Raw genomic sequence first — 26,263 nt, forward strand, 5'->3', positions numbered from 1 at the left:
TTTGGAACGTCCCCTTGAACCGAGGGAGCCAGGCAATGGGACATCACCTCCAATCGAAATTTCAGACAGCGTCTCTTGGAGAAATGTGCTAACATCCACATGATAGTAGGGTGGGGCATCGTCCTGCTGGAAAATAACTTCGTGGGCGTGGGGTCGTCTGTGAAGCTGCATAGTTCGCCAACATGTCGAGATAGGTGTGCCCTGAATGGTGAGGATCACATCTTGAAGAGTGTTTCTATCAATTGAGTATTTACAAAACAACATAACATGTCGAGTTCATTCGTTATAAGGGATTCGTTTGTGTGTACCTCTGAAATGAAATGAGCGTATGGCATTGTTGGCCGGGAGGCCCCATGCGGGGGAGTTCGGCCGCCGTATTGCAAGTCCTTTTTAGTTGACGCCACTTCGGCGACTTGCGGTTCAATTATGATGAAAATGATGACGAAGGACACACAACACACAGTCCCCTGACGGGAATCGAACCCGGGCTCCCGGCGTGACAAGCGGAAGCGTTACCGCTACACTACGGAGGCGGACTGTGTACCTCTGGACTATGTCCTTGATAAACCCTCATGCACTGAAATCCAGCGAAGAGAGATCGGGAGACCGAGGGGACCAGGCGGTGGTTCCCGCCCCCCCTCCCCTCCCCTTCCCTTCCGATTCAATGTGCAGAGGATGTCTTCTAGAAAAAAAGTGTTAACATTCCCATGAACCGAGGCGCTAGGCAGTGGGACCCCTCCCTTCCGATCCAACGTTCAGAAAAAGTCTCGCGGAGTACCGAGAGGGCCAGGCAATGGGGCACCACCTCCGATCTAAAGTTCAGACAACGTCTCTTGGAGAAATGTGGTAACATCCACATGATAGTAGGGTGTGGCATCGTCCTCCTGGAAAATGATGTCGTGAGTGGGGAGAGGGGGGATGGGGGTGTCGTCTGTGAAGCTGCGTAGTTCACCAACATGTCGAGATACGTGTGCCCTAAATGGTGAGGATCACACCTTGGGGAGGGTCTCTGTCAACTGCGTATTTACAAAACAACATAACATGTCGAGTTATAAGGATTCGTTCGTGTGTACCCTGGACTGAGATACTGGTTGATGAGATACGGAGCAGCCGGACGGCCAGGCAACGTTTTGTCGAGGCGGCTGGCCACATGCCTGAGGCGGCGGGAGCCACATGCTGGTGCGGGCCGTGGGAAAGCTCGGCTGCGCCGTCATTACGCGGAGCCTCGCAATTACGGCGAGGAGCCAGGCCACGCGAGCGCCATATGGCACTCAGCGGCGCGGCCGGCCGGGCGCCCACGTGGGACCGGAGCGGCAGTAGCGCAGCGCGCACGCACGGCGGCCGCCGCAATCTCGGCCGCGGCTACTGTCCGTCTGGCGCGACAAAAGAACCGCAGCCCTGTTACCGGCCTAACAACAGGCCCCCCACACAACAATAATAATAATAAAAGAAAGCTCGTCCCTCAGACTCGGCGACAGACCACAAACTGTCCCGTCCCTCTGCCGCACACAATTTTTTGTACGGAAGAGCACCGGGGAGAGGGTTGGCATTCACATTTGGCATTCCGTTACTGCGTGACACGGCAGACTGTGCGTGGTACTGTCACGAAAGCTTTTGCCGCGAAGGAAATTGTAAGCGATTTCCGCGAGCATCTTAGACTAGGGTTTGGATGTAAACACGCAAAATTTCCAGAATGTTTAGTTGGTTCGTGACGGGGAAACAGGGGTAGGGAGCCTAGTTACGAAGCTTCCAGTCAAAAAATATAAATTTGGAAAGGTCCGTCTTGATCAGACAAAACTGTGCATTTCATTGCCACCGGTTTCGGCCATTACCAGATTATAAAAATATTCTGATGTAGGCATCAATGTCAAAATCTATATACCTAGGTACAGATAGCGCCATTTGCCAGAAATATCAGGAATCTCTGCCATCTTTAACCCTAAATTGGACATGACTGCGGACTCATTTACAAACTTCATGTCTTCAGCTGATACAAGAGATGTTGTTGTTGTGGTCTTCAGTCCAGAGACTGGTTTGATGCAGCTCTGCATGCTACTCTATCCTGTGCAAGCCTCTTCATCTCCCAGTATTTACTGCAACCTACATCGTTCTGAATCTGCTTAGCGTATTCATCTCTTGGTCTCCCTCTACGATTTTTACCCTCCACGCTGCCCTCCAGTACTAAATTGGTGATCCCTTGATGCCTCAGTCCATGTCCAACCAACCGGTCCCTTCTTTTTGTCAAGTTGTGCCACAAACTTCTCTTCTCCCCAATTCTATTCAATACCTCCTCATTAGTTATGTGATCTAACCATCTAATCTTCAGCATTCTTATGTAGCACCACATTTCGAAAGCTTCTATTCTCTTCTTGTCTAAACTACTGATCGTCCATGTTTCACTTCCATACATGGCTACACTCCATACAAATACTTTCAGAAACGACTTCCTGACACTTATATCTCTACTTGATGTTAACAAATTTCTCTTCTTCAGAAAAGCTTTCCTTGCCATTGCCAGTCTCCATTTTACATCCTCTCTACTTCGACCATCATCAGTTATTTTGCTCCCCAAATAGCAAAACTCATTTACTACTTTAAGCGTCTCATTTCCTAAACTAATTCCCGCAGCATCATTTTGCTTTTGTTGATGTTCCTCTTATATCCTCCTTTCAAGACACTGTCCATTTCGTTCAGCTGCTGTTCCAGGTCCTTTGCTGTCTCTGAAGGAATTACAATGTCATCGGCGAACCTCAAAATTTTTATTTCTTCTCCATGAAATTTCATTCCTACTCCTAATTTTTCTTTTGTTTCCTTTACTGCTTGCTCAATATACAGATTGAATAACATCGGGGATAGGCTAAAATCCTGTCTCACTCCCTTCCGAATCACTGCTTCCCTTTCATGCCCCTCGACTCTTACAACTACCATCTGGTTTCTGTACAAATTGTAAACAGCCTTCGCCCCCTGCATTTTACCCCTGCCACCTTAAGCCAAAATAATTACCAATATCCAGACTGTGATTTAGTTGATCGAAGTCCAACGTTTATGAATCACAGGCATATAATGTTCCCTGACGGCTCGCAGTCACACTAAGCGTCCTTTAGTGTTCGCCGTCCCTCAGAAGACGAAATTTCCCGAACTACCAGACTACTAAACCAGTGTGCTGCATACTAGGTACCACAGTAAACTGACAGAGTGATTCTCAAGCAGAATTAAGTGTCTACAACCACACAGATATATTGCGGAAGCGAATCAGGAAGTTTAATTTTGCTAGACCTACACACTTTCGGACAGGGCAGATAACTGGAGTACAGGCAACACACAAGACACACGCACGCTGCAGAGTGCCTACGCCCTGCCACCTCTCTTAGACATACGTGTTGTCTCGATGAGTGTTAGTCAACCTGGTTCCTTCTGCCGGCTAGTGGGCGTTTCAGTTTTCTTGGTGGGCGATAGGTCGTGGGGATATTAAAAACACTTTCATTAAGTTTTCATGAAATGTATTTGCTAAGTAATTATTTTGTATGCTTTTAACTTGTTGTAAGCCTCGTTTATAAATTTTATAAAGAAAAGCTACTTCCTTATTTTATAAACCACTATTACTCTGGAGCAGGTGGGTGGTTAGAAAATTTTATTACTGACAGCAACGCAAAAGTAGCCAGTGTGTAAAAAAATTTGACTGTGCTTGTAGACATTTATTGTAGGGCACATCGAACATTTTTGCGAAAGGTAAATAAAAATTTGGATCCTAAAAACGTTCAAATGTGTGTGAAATCTTATGGGACTTAACTGCTGAGGTCATCAGTCCCTACCCTTAGGCACTACTTAACCTAAATTATGCCCATGACTGCAGCGCCTTTGACCGCTCGGCTAACCCCGCGCAGCACTTGGATCCTAAACACAGTCGTAAAACACTGGTCCAAAGTGGTACATTCATGCACATAAACTATATGTCGTATAAAATCGGGTGACTGGAAAACAAAAACCTTTTAAGGCAATGTATAAGTTAAAAATTATCCAAGTTTCTGTATTTGTTAATGTAGAAGACATAAACTTCCGTAGTCAGATGAATCTGTTTGAAGCACCATAGATAGCTGCCAGGGCTGTAGCTTTTTCACCCACCGAAGTCTGGTCATTATCGCCATGTGGATACATAAGGACTGATCTGGTATTTTCGCTAGATGAATTGCCACATGCTTTAGTTGATTGCCGGACAGAGACTCCATTTTTTCATCAGTCACACAATACATCGACTCTTAAGAAATGGAAATTCCAAGTATAGCAAGTTTACTCCACTCACATGTACCGGGAATCAGTTAATATAAATTCAAATTTACTTTCAGATAACGTTGTACCAGTCCAGTCTACATATATATTGGCCACGAAATCTTGGTAGAGGATTGTTGCAGTGTCTGTGTGTTTATGGGTTGCATTTTTTCATATGACTTGTCAAGCCAATGGTAGCGCGGCATCTCTTGCCGCAATTGTCACAAGTGTATCTGGCTGCTGAGGCAGGAGCAGTGGTAGCAATGCGAAGCTTTTTCTGCCTTAATCTGTCTAACAAGCCTTCATCGTATTTCGACATTCCAGATGATATATCATCACGCCACTCTGATCTCATGCTAGCCCGTGCCTCCCATCTGTTTGTGTCGATTCCAAAGCTCTCCATATCTCGTTTACAGGAGTCCTTGAACCTCAATACAGGAGGTCTTTTGGCTATAGAGATCTCTCCAAGCATCACCTCGCGTGGTAATCTGTCACGATCCATACGGTGGACGTGTCCCAGCCAGCGGAGTCGTCTCTGCTTCAATATAGCTGAAATACTGTTGCAGTTAGTTTTAGATAGCACTGCTTCGTTGGTCACTCGGTCCTTCCACGTCACTCTGAGGATGGATCTCAGGCACCGCATGTGGAAAGCATTAAGGCGACGTTCTTGTTTGGCATAGGTAGTCCATGTTACCGATGCATACAAAAGGATGCTGAGGACGCAAGTTTGATATACAAGAATTTTGGTGGTCAAAGAGAGTTTGTTGTTTTTCCAAACACGTGTAGAGAGTTTGCCAAAAGTTGTCGCAGCTCTTCCAATGCGAGCATCAATTTCCTTGTCAACAGATATGTTTGATTCTATAGTAGATCCAAGATAGCAGTAGCTGTGCTAATCCCAGCAGAGAGGAGAGGGAACTGAATAGTTCGGGGAGGGGGACCAGATGGTGGGGAGGGGGGGGAGGGAGGGAGAAAGAGAGAGAACAGTGTTTGTTGTCCAGCAGTGGGTTAAAGCCTTGCCAGAATAGCACCAACCGCCCCACAGCGCGGTAACCGGGCCGGAAAGGGCGAAAACGCTCGCGGCAAATGAAATGGGAAATTAAAAGACATTACTCGTGGCAGCGGCGCTGCGCGCTGCGCCTGACGGCGACTCGAGCACGCGCAATTAGCGTCGCGAGTATATCACTTTAACGGCCGCCCTTCATCTGGCCCGCGTTTCTGCCAGAAACGTCCCGCCATAAAAAACTGCCCTTTTACAACGCGTGTAAACAATTTGTCTCGTTTCCGGGTTGAGAGCGCGCCCGGATGACGCCAAACGGCGTTTTAAGTCTGCGCCCAAATGAGCCGTTGAAAACGTAATTCACGGCGGAGCGGCGCGAAGGGCGTAAAACAACGCCGAGGCCGGGCTAATGGGCGAGCGAAAGCCGCGGCGGAGGAACGGGCCAGCTCGGCTTTACGGTGCGCCTGTTAATTGCCGACGGGAGAGCGAACGGGCGCTCTTCCGGAGTCACTTTACTGGTGGCCGGTGGCCGGCGGCCGCGGCCACGGGCGTGGATTTTGCTCCGCCCGTCAAAGGAGACCTCTCACTCTGTGGCTAATTAAGACGTGGCGGCGGGGAGCTAGCTAGCCACAGCGGTCAGCACATCCACCACAAAAACTCGCCGGCTGGCGTGGCGGTGGGTTTCGACCGTCCCCCGACACCTGTGTTCCCCACAAACACCTGCGACCGCAACAGTTTTAGGAGCGAGCTGTGGCGATTCGGATCTTTTAGATTTTGCGGTTCTGAGCCCAATAAAGAGATCAAATCTCATTTTCTGAACCAGGCGCAGACCCAGGGTGCGGAAAGAGTGGGTGGGGAGTGGGAGGGGGCAGGCCGCAGTCACGACACCCCTACCCCCCTTCCCAAAAAATGGTTCAAATGACTTTGAGCACTATGGGACTTAACATCTTTGGTCATCAGTCCCCTAGAACTTAGAACTACTTAAACCTAACTAACCTAAGTACATCACACAACACCCAGTCATCACCAGGCAGAGAAAATACCTGACCCCGCCGGGAATCGAACCCGGGAACCCGGGCGTGGGAAGCGAGAACGCTACCGCACGACCACGAGCTGCGGACCACCCTTCCCAAAATATATATTATACACTGAAAGACTTGAGTCGAAACAAGGCCCCGGGAGTAGACAACATTCCATTAGGGCTACTGACAGCCTTGGGAGAGCAAGTGCTGACAAAACTCTACCATCTGGTGAGCAAGACGTATGAGACAGGCGAAATACCCTCAGACTTCAAGAAGAATATAATAATTCCAATCCCAAAGAAAGCAGGTGTTGACAGATGTAAAAATTACCGAACTATAAGTTTAATAAGTCACAGCTGCAAAATACGAACTCGAATTCTTTACAGACGGATGGAGAAACTTGTAGAAGCCGACCTCGGGGAAGATCAGTTTGGATTCCATAGAAATGTTGGAACACGTGAGGCAATACTGACCCTACGACTTATCTTGGAAGAAAGATTAAGGAAAGGCAAACCTACATTTCTAGCATTTGTAGACTTAGAGAAAGCTTTTGACAATGTTAACTGGAACACTCTCTTTCAAATTCTGAAGGTGGCAGGTGTAAAATACAGGAAGCGAAAGGCTGTTTACAATTTGTACAGAAACCAGATGGCAGTTATAAGAGTCGAGGGGCATGAAAGGGAAGCAGTGGTTGGGAAGGGAGTGAGACAGGGTTGTAGCCTCTCATCGATGTTATTCAATCTGTATATTGAGCAAGCAGTAAAGGAAACAAAAGAAAAATTCGGAATAGGTATTAAAATCCATGGAGAAGAAATAAAAACTTTGAGTTTCGCTGATGACATTGTAATTCTGTCAGAGACAGCAAAGGACTTGGAAGAGCAGTTGAACGGAATGGACAGTGTCTTGAAAGGAGAATATAAGATGAACATCAATAGAAGCAAAACGAGGATAATGGAATGTAGTCGAATTAAGTCGGGTGATGCTGAGGGAATTCGATTAGGAAATGAGACACTCAAAGTAGTAAAGGAGTTTTGTTATTTGGGGAGTAAAATAACTGATGATGGTCGAACTAGAGAGGATATAAAATGTAGAATGGCAATAGCAAGGAAAACGTTTCTGAAGAAGAGAAATTTGTTAACATCGAGTATAGATTTAAGTGTCAGGAAGTCGTTTCTGAAAGTATTTGTATGGAGTGCAGTCATGTATGGAAGTGAAACATGGACGATAAATAGTTGGGACAAGAAGAGAATAGAAGCTTTCGAAATGTGGTGCTACAGAAGAATGCTAAAGATTAGATGGGTAGATCACATAACTAATGAGGAGGTATTAAATAGAATTGGGGAGAAGAGGAGTTTGTGGCACAACTTGACAAAAAGAAGGGACCGGTTGGTTGGACATGGACTGGGGCATCAAGGCATCACCAATTTAGTACTGGAGGGCAGCGTGGAGGGTAAAAATCGTAGAGGGAGACCAAGAGATGAATACGCTAAGCAGATTCAGAACGATGTAGGTTGCAGTAAATACTGGGAGATGAAGAGGCTTGCACAGGATAGAGTAGCATGGAGAGCTGCTTCAAACCAGTCTCAGGACTGAAGACCACAACAACAACACATTTATATCAATGCGAGGTGTTGAGCTTTCGGAGAGGATCGGAAGTGCAGGCACTACGCATTCATGTAATAGAGTCGCCTCCATGGTCTTTGAATCCACCGCCTTCATTGCGAATGCACGCACGACATACTGTGGGAATTTCAAAGTAGGAAGCTTGGACGGGGACTGTGGATAGGTTGCGCATGGTGAGAAAGTGGGTCGACCGAGGGGCATACCGAGATAGTTCTGCACAGTTGTGGTAAACAACGTGTCCAGGTGACGCTGTGGTTAACGCAACTGCAAAGTAAGCAGGAGATCCCGGGTTCGAATCCTGCTCAAGCACACACTCTGCAAAAAGTCACTCTGTAGCTCACATCATGAGTTCCTTCTCCGCCCCCCTCCCTCCCCCCCCCCTCCCCCCCCCCCCCCCCCCCGTCAACCTTCAACTTACAGAACAAATATTTTGCACGTACAAGCTTCCAAATTTTACAGCCAGCTTTCGAAGAATAAAGTAGCATTACAACTGAGAGTCTCAAAAATGGTAAATAATCAGTAAATTACCAGCTACATTTAACAAAGTGTACTTTTCATGTGCTTGTGTGAGGTCCTGCCCACTTCGATGGGCTTACGACACGTTCAGCAGCATTCCACACATTCCTTTGCTGACGATACCTGCAGTTATCAACAAACTCAAGACGGTTTAGAAACAAGAAACCCACAAGTAGAGCCGACAAGTCACCGGAGGTTGTATAAGGAAAGACAGAAGGGAGAAACAGCCTCCAGTAAAAGAAAAAAAAAATAGAACGATGATTCTTCATCATCTCCGGTGTAGTTCGCACCTGATGAGATGGCAACGTGGTCGCTTGCCGAAATATGGCGCCCATTGGGTAAAGACACCCAGCCGTTCCCCTGTGTACTATTTCGTCGAAGTTGTGTAAAAGTTTGTTCCTAATACAGTTGTGAAATCAGCTACGTGACACACGTTCTCAAAGCCTATTCAGATGCCAAATTTCTCTAAATAGCACTTTCTCTACTAAAACCGTACCATACGTGGTAGCATGGGTCACCACACGAAATATTTCCGCGCGCGGGAGGGGGGAAAGGACACCGAGGCAGACAATAACAAACTGTAGCTATCTTCTACAACAGTACTGTCCAATCCCGGTACAAAACGCTGGTTCAGCGCAAGAAATCAGCCCAGGGGAGAGGGGGGGCGGGGGGGGGGGGGGTGGCAGTCGGCGTGTGGAAGGGGGGGGGGGAGAGGTTTGGACAGCAGACAGTAACAAAGCCCATTGTTCACTTCCGGAGCAGTACCCTGGGGTTCCGCACCTGTTCTGAACTTCGAGACGACTTAACGACCTAGCCAAATGGCCAATCGATATGTATCTGAGCACACACGAGATGTGTTCAAAAAGGTTGATAAACGTGTCTGAAAAGAATCTGTGTAGCGTTAGCCATATCGTATATTGAGTCTGTCAGCTGTTAAATACAGCTATATATAACTGCAGAGAATACAAAAGAATTTTACGCACTTTATAGGCGTCCTATACGACTACTCTCGGTCACACGGGCAATACCTAAGCGATAGTCCACAATCCACATCAGAACAGATTGTGAAACATTTGCGGAGTCACTCGCACAGAAGCATTGTGAATGCCCATTTAGAGTTTTGGAACTGTTTTAGCCATGGGAGGAACACACACAAGGACCGTCAGATAAAGCCGTGAAAATAAATCCATGGATGTCATTCCGGCACATTTAGGTGGCCAAGATAAGCAAACGTCGTAAGGGCAAGTAGTAGCGATCCAGCCCGCCGGTGTGGCCGTGCGGTTCTAGGCGCTTCAGTCTGGAACCGTGTGACCGTTACGGTCGCAGGTTCGAATCCCGCCTCGGGCATGGATATGTGTGATGTCCTTAGGTTAGTTACGTTTAAGCAGTTCTAAGTTCTAGGGGACTGGTAACCACAGATGTTGAGTCCCATAGTGCTCAGAGCCATTTGAACCAACCATTTAGTACCGATCCAAAGTTTTGGAAGATGTCGGTTTAAAAACTTAACAACCTTCATGTCCCATTGAGGGTGTGCTCCATCCTGCTGGGCGGTGGCACCTTTATCAGGCTGTGCCATCAGCTATACCTAAAGCATGTCCAGGTAAACACTTGTCGAAAGGTTTATCACAGTGGAGGAAAACAGTACGTATAAGTTTTGCACTGACTTCGCACATAACACACTGCAATTCTTATCGATGTACGAATTAGTTATAGCGATGTTCATTTTGAGTTACTCTACATACTCAAAACTAATGATAGTGGGAAAGCAGATTCTAGAAGCTAGGCGTGCGAAAAGGGCGAGCAAGTGCGGTTGGTGCAACGGTAGCAGAAGCGCCCCTCTTTTAATAGCTGCAACCTCAAATACCGCGGCTGGAGGGGTGAAAGGGTGCGCCCGAGGTGTAGCCAGAGCGACTCGGACGGGCGTGAAGCCCAGCCAGCTGCCGGGCTCCCGCTGCCGGGTCTGCAGCGCGTGCTCCGCAACGGCCAGCCGCGCTACTGGGCAGCACACTCTGCGTTTCTGCAGAATATGCAACCCGTCCATCCGGCGTAGACGCGAATCTTGCCAGCTGAATGTGGAGTTTCGAGGTTCTCGCCATGAAAGACGCGAAAAAAACGATTAGGTCTGGCTTGTAAACGATGAATTAAATTGTAAATAAAAATATGGCGTTTCAGTCTTTGATCGCTATTCTTTATTTTGAATTACCGGTTTCGGGCTAGCTGCCCATCTTCAGATCATATACTGCAGTTACAGAGTAACTTGTCAGTACAGAACAATCGGTTCTGTATTGAACAATCGGTTCTGTACTGACAAGTTACTCTGTAACTGCAATATATGATCTGAAGATGGGCAGCTAGCCCGAATCCGGTAATTGAAAATAAAGAATAGCGATCAAAGACTGAAACGCCATATTTTTATTTAATGAACGATCGCGGAATTCCAATTAAGACAATCATGGCTAGTTTTGATGAATTAGATTCTGTTCATGGTTTAGGATTCACATTTGCTGTCGATCTAGAAAACATAACAGCTGTAGTCTCTAAAGCTGTCTGCAGAAGTCATCGATCGGTACTGAACATTCTCTTGGAATGAAACAGGCAGGCTGCAAGACGCCGTCACTTCTCCTCATCCTCTCTATATCATCCCATGTCACAATACACTAATGGCTCAAATCTGACAACTACACTACTAAGTAAAAATTCAGCGCAGGTGTTTCCGTAAGAGTGTGCAAAAATTTAACAGGACATAGAGCATACTCCACTGCACAATTTGAGATAGGGAACCCGGGATTGGAAACGCCAACTTAAGAAGATAACAGAAATAAGATCTCATTACTGCGTACTTTTTTATTTACATTAGTCAACTGCAAATACCATCATTGACACAATGAACGTACTGCTTGTACTGTATCTTACAAAATGAGCCTAGACTGACGGCCATCAACGTCAATGCAAGTCTGAAAACTGCGAACAAGATTCTGACTCACCCTGTCAAATATCCCTGGTGTGTTTCGAATCGCATCACAGGCAGTGGGAATACTGGCAACTAATTCCATCTCCGTATCGAATGGCGTCTCATAAACTAGTGACTTTGGCCCCATAGGAAATAATCAAGTGGATCAGGTCAGGTAACGTCGCAGGCCATGGAACTGGACCTCCCTTTCCAATACAGCGACGAGGAAATACTATACCGATACTGGCTCTGAGCACTATGGGAATTCTGAGGTCATCATTTCCCTAGAACTTAGAACTACTTAAATGTAACTAACCTAAGGACATCACACACATCCATTCCCGAAGCAGGATTCTAACTTGCGTCCGTGGCGGTCGCGCGGTTCCAGACTGTAGCGCCTATAACCGCTCGGCCACTGCGGCCGGCACTATACCGATACTGCACCATCGTATTGTACTCTACGTCTTTGATTAGCACTAAATAATGATTGGGTCTGTCGTTGATTCATAGCATGGTACAATGTAAATACGATATGACAAGGTCACCTTATGGACAAGCAAAGCAACAAGACCACCATCATGACTTCCTCGTGATCAGGCTCGTCGTGCTTTGTTTCCTTGCAGGAAATAAACAATGTACATGTAAAGCAGCACATTACGAGTAAACTTGTACGCATGTTAGTTGTGAATATGCTGGAAAACAGCACTGCTAAACAAAGCGCTGGACAAGTTCACTTCCGTACTTCCTTAAGCTGATTTCTCCGACCACAGGTTCCCTGTCTCAAATTGTTCAGTGGAACATTCTCTATGTCCTTTTACATTTTTTCACGCCCTTACGGAAACACCCTGTAGATACGACACACGTTGAACAAGTACTACTAACTGCCGGCTGAAAAATATGATGTAACATAAGCAATGTGAAGACACTGCTTGAAAATTAAGCGTACAGATGTTTAATGAAGTGCAAGGTTAAGGACATATATAAGGGATCATTCCACCGATGGATCACAATGGTAAAATTCACCCGTTTGGTCCTGCTGCGTGAAGATGGCCGTAACTCCCTACTGCGCATCCTTGTCCATTAGCAAACGTCGACTCTTGAAGACTTTTTTATGGGAACGATCAGGACTATAAGGTGGATGCTCGAGTGTCTCCCTCTTGGGTTAGCGTAACTTCTGCGTTACATTTGCGATATGAGGACGTGGATTATCGCAAAGCAGCAGCAGCCGTTGGAACACCATCCCACAATGGTAGTTTTCGACAGACATGCTGTCCTATACATATTGTTCACCCTCGGATGGATGTCTAACAGTGTTTGTCCCTCGGCAGTCAAGAAAAAAAAAATGGTTCAAATGGCTCTGAGCACTATGGGACTTATCAGCTATGGTCATCAGCCCCATATAACTTAGAACTACTTAAACCTAACTAACCTAAGGACATCACACAACACCCAGTCATCACGAGGCAGAGAAAATCCCTGAACCCGCCGGGAATCGAACCCGGGAACCCGGGCGTGGGAAGCGAGAACGCTACCGCACGACCACGAGCTGCGGACGCAGTCAAGAAAAGAATAACAGAACGATGCTCCTGTTTCAATGCATTTCGTAATAACATCGCTGTAGTTCACGTTTCCGCATTTACCGCACGTCGGAAGACAGGAATGTCATACTGATCCCTTTCCTACATGTCGATGATTACATACCCGCATCGAAGCTGCGCTACGTTGTATATACGCTGCAGAAGGGCCATAAAACGGAAACTTTTTGATCCCCCCTTAAATAAAAGGTGCTCCAAAATTCGTGTTATAGGCTTCTAGTAATGCAGTCTTCAAACTTTTTTTATATCGAAACCGCACATCTCCGGACGTGGGTATCATGTCAAAACTGTATCTACTAAGGAGGCCCTTCTACAACCCTTAGAAGCCTCTAATAGCAGTTGTGAAATACCTTGTGTAATGAGCTAGCATCGAAAACTTTTGTTCGCCAGTGTGTTAACAAGGCCGTGAAAATAAACAACGGACACTAAAATCCCTCGCCACTACCACAACAAAGACGCAGCGATAAAACAATGACCCTCATTTTGGAAAGACTCGGACCTAGATATCGACTGGCTCATCCAGATTTGTATTTTCCTAATTTATTTTAGACGTACTGCAGGGGACAGCTTCCAATGGAAACTAATTTCACCATTCTTTTTCAAAGTCAGGTGGTTTTATTGTCTGCGACCTTGCTACTTTAAACCTGCGTCATCACAGAAACATACGATGAATGGATTGTCTGTGTAGACAGAACAGGTATATTCAGAATCCACACACTAAATGCAATTACTTTATGCGTTTACTTAGCACGTTACTGTATAGATGTACTTTACGAAATGTAATACACTAAGGTATAAAGACAAAAACTGACAGTAGGCAGCTGGTAACCTGTTTTTATTACTAGAGAGGAAATAAAAACCAATCAGTCGACAATATCGTTTGCCTTAGTTCGATGAACTAAAGAGTAGAGATCTGGCCTAACTTTCTGGATTCATTGCTAGTTTAAGTACTGGTTTGAGATTCATTGACACTTTACCAGTGAAAGGCAGATTAAAGTGTCAGTGACGTGATCATAGCGGACGGACTACACGATCGAAAATAGATGACGTCCGGTAATTCTTTTAAGAGACTTGTGGAAACCATAGGACACCTAAATTTGGGTGTCCGGACGGAGATTTGGACTGGTTCAAAATGTTTCAAATGGTTCTAAGGACTATGGGACTTAACATCTGAGGTCATCAGTTTCCTATACTTAGAACTACGTAAACTTAACTAACCTAAGGACAGCACACACTTCCATGCCCGAGGCAGGATTCGAACCTGCGACCGTAGCAGCAGCGCGGTTCCGGACTGAAGCGCCTAGAACCGGTCGGCCACAGCGGCCGGCTTTGAACTTATTTCCTCAAATACGAGTCTAGTTTACTGAAGAGTCTGTTCCCGTTTACGTATCGCTTCGTTAATTCTGTTGTCTTTGGCAAGCAGGTCGCTAGGTCCAGATGGAATCCCAAATCGATTTTAAAAAATTCCTGAGGTTATGGTTTCCAAAACTTTTCGGTGTGGTTTGCTACTGAAAGGTTGGCATTGGCCCTTAATTAGCCAGCATTGCGAATCCCTTGCACAGCGTAACGTTTCAAGCGAAAGGAAAAATATAAATGCACAGGTGACTCCTATCTATAAAAAAGGGAAAGAACAGGCCTGTACTATTACAAAAAAGTATCCCTGAGATCTCAGAATTCTTGAACACATACTGAATTCGAATATAACAAATTTCCTTGAGACAGGAAAGGTTCTGCCACAAATCTGCACTGATATAGAAAGCATAAATCGGGCGAATTTCAGCTTGCCCTTTCCTCACATGATGTCCTTTTGGGTGAAAAGCAACAGGCAGATTCCATATAGCTAGATTTCCGGGAAGCGTTACACACGGTACCCCACTGCGGACTGTTGATGGAGGTCCACGCATACGGTTTAGGTTCCGTGGCACGTGAGTGGCTCGAAGACTTCTTAAGTAATACGGTGTCGTCCTCGCCGGCGAATTTTCGTCAGAGACAAGGGTATCGTCGGGAGTGCTCCAGGGAAATGCGACAGGAATGCTCCTGTTCTCTATGTTCGCAAATGATCTGACGGGCAGGGTGTACAGCATTAGTAGGGTGCTGCTTGGCACAGTGACACGGGGTAAATACCTAGGCTTAACAGTGCAAAGCGGCATGAAATGGAACGAGCACGTCACGTAGGGAAGGCGAATGCTCGACTTCGATTTACTGGGAGAATTTTGGAAAAGTGTAGCTAATCCATAAAGTAGACGGCTTATAGAACGCTAGTGCGACCCATTCTTGAGTACTGTTCTTGTGACTGGGATCCCTACCAGGTCAGATTAAAGGAAGACATTTAACAAATGCAGAGGCATGCCGCTAGATTTGTTACCGCTGGGTTCGATCAACATGCAATATAGAGAAATGGCATCTGACGCCATTTGCGGAACGATTGTACTGCCGCCAACGTATATTTTGCGTAAGGACCACGAAGATAAGTTGCGATAAATTAAGGCTCATACGGACGCTTTTAGACAGTCGTTTTTCCCTCGCTCTGTTCGTGAGCAGAACAGGAAAAGAAATGACCAGTAGTGTCAAGTGGTACCCTCCGCCATGCACCGTACGGTGGCTTGTGGAGTACGTATGTATATGTAGATGTAGAGTGAACGCTTGGTTTCCGAAGTTCCACTTCCTCTCAAGATCTTAGTGAATATCCTCATCTTCCCTTGCCATGTCCATGTGCTACGCTTATGCTGCGTCTTCCCCTCACTTCTGCGGCCCAAACATTGACTGTAGATCAAAGAATAAAGCTTTCCGGCGCCTTTGCTACGGGCATCTTAGTCTGACGGCACTACTCCCCTGCAGTAGCTGTTTACCTGCGGCCCGTCTGGAGTGAACGCAGTGTTCGACAGCGATACTCGAGTCGCGGAATCCAGCGACCGGGCGAGACGCCAGCAGCTCCTGGAGGGAAGCGGCGAGTGGGAAGCGACGCCCCGCAGTAAATCCTCGGCTCGGGGGCGGAGGGTCGGCGGCTACATTTATCGGCGATCGCTGGGGCAGACAGTGGCGGGGGATGCGTGTTCCTTGTTAGGCGGGGACGTGGATCTGCACTCTGGCACGGTGCGGGAGGGGCCGCCAGATAAACCGCCAGCACGCCGCGCCGCGCTGCGCCGGCCTCCGGAGCGCCAGCCACACAGCCGCTGCCTGGTCTTCGCGTCCAGACTGCCCGTCTGGGACGCCTTCCCCAGCACCAGCGTTCCTTCCCAACGTGCAATCTTCATCATTTCCATTTGGTTCCAAGTGCTGCAGAGAGCCACTACAAAAATTTTCCAGCTAGCTCGGTCTTCTGAAAGGCTTCTGACTCTTGTTGTATCTTGCGACTACTCTTCATTTCCTTCTCCTCAAAGCAATGTATGGTGGTTGTGGTGGATCCACAGTAATACAATAGTGGTTTCATACATCTAGTAAAAATCCAAGAAAAAATATTTGCTTCGTAAATGACTCACCTTAATTCTCAACATAGTCTCCTTCGAAAAATATACACTTGGTCCAGCGATCCGCCGGTTTTTACTCTATCGGAAAAAGAGGTTCTGTCATACTCAGTAAAACACTCGTTGACTGCAACTATCACTTCCTCATTTCATGAAAATTTCTTAGCAGCAAGACAAAGTTTCAAGTTAGGGAACAGGATGGAGTCACTCTTCGGTATGTCTGGCGAACAGGGTGGATGAGGAACCAATTCAAAGCCCAATTCATGCACTTCCACCATTGATATCCTTTATGTGAGTGAAAGTGCATTATGCTGATCAAAGAGCACATTTTGCGTACCAACCTTCTTCGTCTTTTTTGAGCCAATGCAAGTTTACAATGATCCAACAATGAAGCACAAAAGGGTCCAGTAATGCTTCTGCCGTTTTCAAGTAATCTATGAGGAACACTCCATGAGAATCCCCAAAAAAATACTGGCCATCACCTTACCAGCTGTCAAAATGGCCTTTGCCCCCTTCGGTGCACTTTAGATAAGTCTTTGCCCGTCGTTTCGACTGTCGTTTTGATTCTGGTGTGCCGGCCGCTGTGGCCGAGCGGTTCTAGGCGCTTCAGCCCGGAACTGCGCTGCTGCTACGGTCGCATGTTCGAATCCTGCCTCGGGCATGGAGGTGTGTGATGTCCTTAGGTTAGTTAGGGGACTGATGACCTCAGATGTTAAGTCCCATAGTGCTTAGAGCCATTTTGTGATTATGGTGTGTAATGATGGATGTAGGTTTCATCAACAGTCACAATTTGGTGCAAAAAGTCTTACGAATTGCGATTAAACATCGCGAGACATTGTCTTGAAATGTTGTACAAGATGAGCTTTTCCCCGACTTTGAGCAATCGCGGTACCCACCTCACACACAGCTTTTTCATAGCCAATTCTCCATGCAGGCTAATACGCACTGGCTCAGTTGAGACCCCTACAGTCTCAAAAATATCGCGAATTTTTTTTCGGCAGTCTTGCATTACCAAATCATAGATTTTCTCAATGGTTTCCCCTGTGATGACCTCAACTCGACAGCCGAAGCGCACTTCGTCTTCGGTGCTCATCCGCGCCAGTTTAAATTCATTAATCCAGAACTAAATGGTCTTCAATGATGGTGCATTTCTGTTCTGACTTGTGCGACAGTTCAACCCTTCAAACTAAAATGAATGATAACAGCATGAAATTCAGTTTTCTCCATTTTCAATCGCAGACGGGACATTGACGAATTCGAACGGAAATGGAACCGCATAATATAGTCATAGGTCAACAGAAGACGCTGTAAAGAAGACGATAAGACTTGAAACTAAGCTGGAACCTCGAGACGTAACCAGGAAGAAGGATGTAAATTAGCACATCAACAATTACATTGGTGTCAGCAAGGAGTTAGTATATTGTGCGGTTCCATTTCCGTGACGAGAGACACAAACACGTGTTAACTTATTACAGCGCTACTCACGACTGTCCAGTTGCATCGATGTGCCGCTTGGACTAGAAGCACCTTATAGACCAAGGTGAAAGATATTGTGCCTACGCAAGACTGCAAGCTTGTCCCATCTTGCAAAGAAAATCAGTCTCATTACTTTATTATTCGCACCTCGTATATCTTCGGTTTCCATTGCGTCAGTGTTCCAGGAGATTATGTGTGACTGGTATTCCACAAAGGTTTACCTTTTTATTAAAAAGGTGGACCCGAAAGCTGTCTCGCACCGGCACTGGCGCTCACCGATAGATCTGTACCTACAGATTGGAAAATTGCGCAGGTCGCACCAGTGTTTAAGAAGGGTAGTAGGAGTAATCCATCGAACTACAGACCTATATCATTGACGTCGGTTTGCAGTAGGGTTTTGGAGCATATACTGTATTCGAACATTATGAATCACCTCGAAGGGAACGATCTATTGATACGTAATCAGCATGGTTTCAGAAAACATCGTTCTTGTGCAATGCAGCTAGCTCTTTATTCGCACGAAGTAATGGCCGCTATCGACAGGGGATCTCAAGTTGATTCCGTATTTCTAGATTTCCGGAAAGCTTTTGACACCGTTCCTCACAAGCGACTTCTAATCAGGCTGCGGGCCTATGGGGTATCTTCTCAGTCGTGCGACTGGATTCGTGATTTACTGTCAGGAAGGTCGCAGTTCGTAGTAATAGACGGCAAATCATCGAGTAAAACTGAAGTGATATCGGGTGTTCCCCGGGGAAGCGTCCTGGGACCTCTGCTGTTCCTGATCTACACTCCTGGAAATTGAAATAAGAACACCGTGAATTCATTGTCTCAGGAAGGGGAAACTTTATTGACACATTCCTGGGGTCAGATACATCACATGATCACACTGACAGAACCACAGGCACATAGACACAGGCAACAGAGCATGCACAATGTCGGCACTAGTACAGTGTATATCCACCTTTCGCAGCAATGCAGGCTGCTATTCTCCCATGGAGACGATCGTAGAGATGCTGGATGTAGTCCTGTGGAACGGCTTGCCATGCCATTTCCACCTGGCGCCTCAGTTGGACCAGCGTTCGTGCTGGACGTGCAGACCGCGTGAGACGACGCTTCATCCAGTCCCAAACATGCTCAATGGGGCACAGATCCGGAGATCTTGGTGGCCAGGGTAGTTGACTTACACCTTCTAGAGCACGTTGGGTGGCACGGGATACATGCGGACGTGCATTGTCCTGTTGGAACAGCAAGTTCCCTTGCCGGTCTAGGAATGGTAGAACGATGGGTTCGATGACGGTTTGGATGTACCGTGCACTATTCAGTGTCCCCTCGACGATCACCAGTGGTGTACGGCCAGTGTAGGAGATCGCTCCCCACACCATGATGCCAGGTGTTGGCCCTGTGTGCCTCGGTCGTATGCAGTCCTGATTGTGGCGCTCACCTGCACGGCGCCAAACACGCATACGACCATCATTGGCACCAAGGCAGAAGCGACTCTCATCGCTGAAGACGACACGTCTCCATTCGTCCCTCCATTCACGCCTGTCGCGACACCACTGGAGGCGGGCTGCACGATGTTGGGGCGTGAGCGGAAGACTGCCTAATGGTGTGCGGGACCGTAGCCCAGCTTCATGGAGACGGTTGCGAATGGTCCTCGCCGATACCCCAGGAGCAACAGTGTCCCTAATTTGCTGGGCGGTGCGGTCCCCTACGGCACTGCGTAGGATCCTACGGTCTTGGCGTGCATCCGTGCGTCGCTGCGATCCGGTCCCAGGTCGACGGGCACGTGCACCTTCCGCCAACCACTGGCGACAACATCGATGTACTGTGGAGACCTCACGCCCCACGTGTTGAGCAATTCGGCGGTACGTCCACCCGGCCTCCCGCATGCCCACTATACGCCCTCGCTCAAAGTCCGTCAACTGCACATACGGTTCACGTCCACGCTGTCGCGGCATGCTACCAGTGTTAAAGACTGCGATGGAGCTCCGTATGCCACGGCAAACTGGCTGACACTGACGGCGGCGGTGCACAAATGCTGCGCAGCTAGCGCCATTCGACGGCCAACACCGCGGTTCCTGGTGTGTCCGCTGTGCCGTGCGTGTGATCATTGCTTGCACAGCCCTCTCGCAGTGTCCGGAGCAAGTATGGTGGGTCTGACACACCGGTGTCAATGTGTTCTTTTTTCCATTTCCAGGAGTGTATACAAATGACATGGGTGACAATCTGAGCAGTTCTCGTAGGTTGTTCGCAAATTATGCTGTAGTTTATCGTCTAGTAAGGTCATCCGAAGACCAGTATCAGTTGCAAAGCGATTTAGAAAAGATTGCTGTATGGTGTGGCAGGTGGCAGTTGACGCTAAATAACGAAAAGTGCGAGGTGATCCACATGAGTTCCAAAAGAAATCCGCTGGAATTCGATTACTCGATAAATTGTACAATTCTCAAGGCTGTCAATTCAACTAAGTACCTGGATGTTAAAATTACGAACAACTTCATTTGGAAAGACCACATAGATAATATTGTGGGGAAGGCGAGCCAAAGGTTGCGTTTCATTGGCAGGACACTTGGAAGATGCAACAAGTCCACTAAAGAGACAGCTTACACTACACTCGTTCGCCTTCTGTTAGAATATTGCTGCGCGGTGTGGGATCCTTACCAGGTGGGATTGACGGAGGACATCGAAAGGGTGCAAACAAGGGCAGCTCGTTTTGTATTATCACGTAATAGGGGAGAGAGTCTGGCAGATACGATACGCGAGTTGGGATGGAAATCATTAAAGCAAAGACGTTTTTCGTCGCGGCGAGATCTATTTACGAGATTTCAGTCACCAACTTTCTCTTCCGAATGCGAAAATATTTTGTTGAGCCCAACCTACATAGGTAGGAATGATCATCAAAATAAAATATGAGAAATCAGAGCTCGAACAGAAAGGTTTACGTGTTCGTTTTTCCCGCGCGCTGTTCGGGAGTGGAATGGTAGGGAGATAGCATGATTGTGGTTCGCTGAACCCTCTGCCAAGCACTTAAATGTGAATTGCAGAGTAATTATGTAGATGTAGATGTAGATGTCAACTCCACATGTACTGGCTTATCGGGGATGGCATGTAAAACGTCTAGTTAGGCACTGAATGGAGCCGTTGCGTTCAACGGATGAGCCCCGCGAGTAAGCCTGTAACCTGTGCCGTGACCTGCGCGGAAACGGCGGCATGTATTCTGTACTCTGCGATAAATGCGCGCCGAGTTTACTTTGGCGCTAAGTAAACAGCAGGCGGCGGCAGCGCTTTCGCAGAATTCGGCGCGCATGCGCCACGCGCCATGCGCCGCTGGAGAACTGAGCAAACAGAGAAGCGGCGCCCGGCGGAGAGGAGACGACGAATCTCGGCAGCGGCTCACGTGCCGCCTAACGAAGTCCCGCCCTTAAAACAATAAAGGAATGTTCCGCAGACGGCAACGCCAGCGGCGGCGGCAACCGCGTTACGCGATTTCTGCAGCCGGAGCCGCGCCCAATTTCCGCGCTGTCGCCGAATGCGAGGTACGAGCTACGAGCACGTGCAGGGCGCAGAATTCGTGGCCGCAGGTTGCAGAGTCGAGCGGCACGTGGCACTGCGAAATTCTGTCCTCCTTTTTTCGTGTTTTAACGAAAAGAATGGTGTCGAGGGCGGTCCACAGAATAGTGAATGGTTCGTATCAGCAAGAAAAACATCAGGTTCTGCGTTACCTGTTTAGGGGAATTGCGCACGAACATACAGAAAAATTTAAACAGATTTTCGACGAGCGCCGCACGCTGCATGGTTCTTCATGTGGACGTAGCAGACTTAAATCCCGCAAGAGATTTCTCACTAGTGAATTGAACGAGCCTCCGAAGGACTACCCTGCCTCACGAGAAATACTCAGCGGCAGTACATCAAGCTGGAAGATATGGAGAACACTGAACTGTATCAGAACAGGCGTAGCACCAGTTAAAGCAAACCTAGTCAAATGGGGCTTCAAGGACGAAGGAGACAACAAATGCGACTGTGGTGAAGTTCAGGATATGGAACACCTTCTACAGTGTTCCATCTGCCCCACAAGGTGTACCCTTGACGAACTATGGCTTGAGAAGAGAGAAACATTGGACTTGGCCCGACATTGCACTGAAAGGCTTTAAAACAAATCTCCGGACACGAAAAAGTAAAGTAAGTAGGGGACGTTCAAGGTATATCCTTAAACTCGGTTTGCTGCATAGCTCTAGAACATGCTCTGAGTTCGAATATAGTAAATTTCCTAGAGACCGGAAAGCTCTTCTCCACGAATCAGCACGGTTTTAGAAAACATCTCTGGTATATAACTCAGCTTGCCATTTTTTCACATGATATGCTGCGAAGGGGATATCTATATTTCCGAAAAGCATTTGACACGGTACTCCACTGTAGACCGCTAACCGACATACAACGGTACGGAATTGTTTCTCTGACATGTGAGTGGCTCAGAGACTTCTTAAGTAATAGAACCCAGTACACTGTCCTCGACAACGATTGTTCATCAGAAAAAAGGGAGTCCCCAGGGAAGTGTGATAGGACCACTGTTGCTCTCTATATACATAAAAGACCTGGGGGACAGGGTGGGTAGCAAAGTGCGGTTGCTTGCTGATGATGCTGTGTGCACGGTAAGGTGTTGAAGATGAGTGACTATAGCATGATACAAGATGTTTTACACAAAATTTCTAATTAGTGTGATGAATGTCAGCTGGCTCTAAATGTCGAAAAACGTAAGTTTGTGCGGATGAATGGAAGAAACAAACCCGTAGTCTTCGGACACAGAGTTATTAATGTCCTGCTTGACACAGTCACGTCGTTTAAATATCTGGGCGTAACGTTGCAAAGCGATATGAAACGGAACGATAATTTGAGGATTTTGGTAGGGAGAACGAATGGTCGACTTCGGTTTATTGGGAGAATTTTATGAAAGTGTGGTTCATCTGTGCCAACGGCCTTGCCGCAGTGATAACACCAGTTCCCGTCAGATCACCAAAGTTAAGCGCTGTCGGGCTGGGCTAGCACTTGGATGGGTGACCATCCGGTCTGCCGAGCGCTGTTGGCAAGTGGGGTGCACTCAGCCCTTGTGAGGCAAACTGAGGAGATATTTGATTGAGAAGTAGCGGCTCCGGTCTCGTAAACTGACATACGGCCGGGAGAGCGGTTTGCTGGTCACATATCCCTACGTATCCGCATCCAGTGGCGCCTGAGGGTTGAGGAGGGCACGGCAGCCGGTCGGTACCGTTGGGGCTTCCAAGGCCTGTTCGGACGGAGTTTAGTTCACCTGCAAGGCAGACAGCATTTCGGACGCCAATGCGACCTATTCTTGAGTATTGCTCTATTTTAGATTAAAGGAAGACATCGAAGCAATTCAGAGGCGGGCTGCTAGATTTGTTATCAGTAGGTTCGAACAACACTCAAATGGGAATTCCTGGAGAAAAGGCAAAGTTTTTTTTCTTCTTTTTTTAGCAACACTATTGAGAAAAATTTAGAGAAATGGCATTTGAAGCTGACTGAACAAAGATTCTACTGCTGCCAACAAACATTTCGCGGATGGACCACGAAGATACGGCACAAGAAGTTATGGCTTGCCTCATACGGAGGCATGCACAGTCGTTTTTCCCTCGCTCTGTCTGAGAGTGGGAAAGGAAAGAAATGAATATTAGTGGCACAGGTTACCCTACGCCACGCACCGTACGGTGGTTTCCGGAGTATGTATGTAGATGAAAGTGACAGGACCCAGGATGATATTCTAGGAGTGAGTGGGGCATAGAGGAGGGGGGGGGGGCGACCCGTCACCCCCTAAAAAGGAATTTAAACGCTTTTATATATTTACATGTATCAATTTCCATATTTCTCAGCAAAGTGATCATGAAATTTAATAGTCTCGAAAATGGTAAGGCTACTAGAAAATTATAAGCTATGTTTAACACAGGATACTATCCAGTTGCCTGAGAGCATGCTCACATGGACAGGTTTGCGGACTGACCGGCTGCAGAAAACATTCCAGTCAGGTAAGGGCGCATTTTCACAGGATGACCGTACCTGCTGCCGACGACAAACCGGATATGCTCCGTGAGTATAAAGGCAGAAGCGGCAAATTACGGGAAACTGAATAAGGCAAGACAGGAAGGGTATGAGCCAACACTACGAAAAAAGAAATAACAAAGACTTTCTCAAAAGGTGGGGGAAACGACTGAAACTAATTTACTCACTCGTGCAGCCACAGACTGAAGAACTGTGCTCACTGCTGTAGAGTTGACTGTAGTATTGATAACTGTCAGTCCACGGACCGCTGTCGCAAGGCGTGTTTGAGAAGTTCGGCGAATGGTCTCAGAAATTAAGGGAAACAAGAATTACCAAAAAAATACCTTTACTGACCTTCAAAGTTATCACCACGAGTTACAACACACTTCTGACATCAGCTACAAAGCTGTTGGAAACAGGCAGCAACCACTTCTCGTGGAATCGCTCGAAGCACTGTGGTCACGCGTTGTTGGATATCCGCGCCATTACAGGAGAAGAGAGCTGGAAAGACCAAGCGACAGTCGGTGTCATGGTGTTCATCGTCTTCCCCACCTCCGTTGCAGCGTAAAGCGAAGGTCGCATCCCGAACTCTGCCTCGGACATGGCATTGATCTACATGTATATATACTGTTAAGTGACCTATGTACACAATACAATAACACATTAAGTCGCGGAGTTGATCAGTAAGAATGAAGAAAAGCGCAATATAATCCAGTGCAATCGCCACAAGACAGGCGTTGTAAATCACGGAGAGATTTGCTGTTGACATTCTGATAGCGTAAGTTTTTTTTATTTTTTTTTATTCTGATAGCGTAGATTCGAAGAAGAGTCGGGCAACATATTACTTATGTCCAAACATGTCTCGTGAAATGAACGCCACGAGATAGGCAGAGATATTAGAGCTGATAAGAAGTTTATCGACAGTCGTTCTTGTCACGCAACAATCACGAAAGGATTAAGGAACAGGTCATTGCTGTGGTGTGCGAACATAAAAGAAAAAAACGTGGACAAAATAATACCGATATATTTGCTGACGGTGTAACGCTTAGAACTAAAAAGACGATAGAAAGATTATGGGAATGGTTCGCAAAAAAAAAAGAAAAGAAACAACCTTGGGCAAAAAGAAACCTTGGGCACCTTAATGCCGACAGATTAACCACAATTGTGATGCTTAGAAATAAAAAATCAGTAGAAAGATTACAATAGTGATTTGACAGTCGTTACAGACAATTGTTGAAGGATGAAGTTTAAGAAAATACTCGTCATTCAAGTGCGAAAGCTCAAGACGTCGTGTCCTTAATACCAATCAATGAAACCTTTTTATGTGCCGCTGTTTACCTACAGCACACAGTGGCTCCAGATGTAAGAGTCGTCGTCACTTTTCTTTGTTTCTAGACATCTTGTACGTCATTCACATTAAAGAGCCTCAACACCTTATCATGTGACTCGGCGTGTCTGAGAGATAAACTGCAAGATCAGTGGAGGCTACTGCGCAGTTCAAGCAGGCCGTACGTCTGCACTGTTCCCTCCAGCAACCGCAGAGTTTGCACAGTCTTGGCCCTAGTCATCTGAACCTCAACTTGTTGCCATCATGACTACCACTGGTGATTCATATTTCAGTCACGTAAAAAACCAGCCGCGTATGATGTTTTTACAGAAAAAACTGGAACATCTAAAACCGATTCCTGATACCAAAATGAAGAAGACAGACAATCTTCGATATACTTTTCGGAAATAATTTAGAAAAAGACACAGCTGTAGCCACAGAACAAACTGCTTTGTCACTTTATGGTCACGAAACTACTGTTCGGACGTCAGGCATGCATGAACTTACAACGGAACAGATGAGAAAACTGAATGTAGCCCACAAACCTTCAGTCTAGATATCTGTGCAGACTTCGACTTGGACTGAAGGTGTACATGCCTCTTTAGAGCCAATAGTTACGCCGTAACTTTCATCAGAAGTTTATCTAAGAAACAAAATGCTATTCAGCCGCCGTGGCTTGGCAAAGTAATCAAAGCACAGTACTGTAGGAGATGCGCCAACCAGTTTGGCGATGTCCCCCGTTTGCGTCCTGCAGCTTTGGGAAGGATATGATAAACGTTTCCAATTGTGCACAGCCGGCAGCGGCGACGCCTCCCGGCGGCAACAGGGATGACGGCGGGCGCGTCGCAGCCATAAGGCAGACGCGACTGGGCGTCTGGGTGCCGGCAGGAATTTTCATAAGCAAGCGCCACAGCCGACACTGCGGCGCCGGGCTTCTCATTTTCGGGTTGGCGTGAAGGCAGGCGGAAACCGGAGCCTCCTGCCT

General features: G+C 47.0%; 1 pseudogene; it reads left to right on the forward strand.

Annotated features, from left to right (window-relative positions):
• The first annotated feature begins 22,871 nt into the window (after nt 1-22,871).
• On the forward strand, nt 22,872-22,989 carry LOC124790708 (annotated as a pseudogene).
• Nucleotides 22,990-26,263: the final 3,274 nt, after the last annotated feature.

Source organism: Schistocerca piceifrons, chromosome 3 (assembly GCF_021461385.2).
Source record: "Schistocerca piceifrons isolate TAMUIC-IGC-003096 chromosome 3, iqSchPice1.1, whole genome shotgun sequence".
NCBI classification, from domain to species: Eukaryota; Metazoa; Arthropoda; class Insecta; order Orthoptera; family Acrididae; genus Schistocerca; species Schistocerca piceifrons.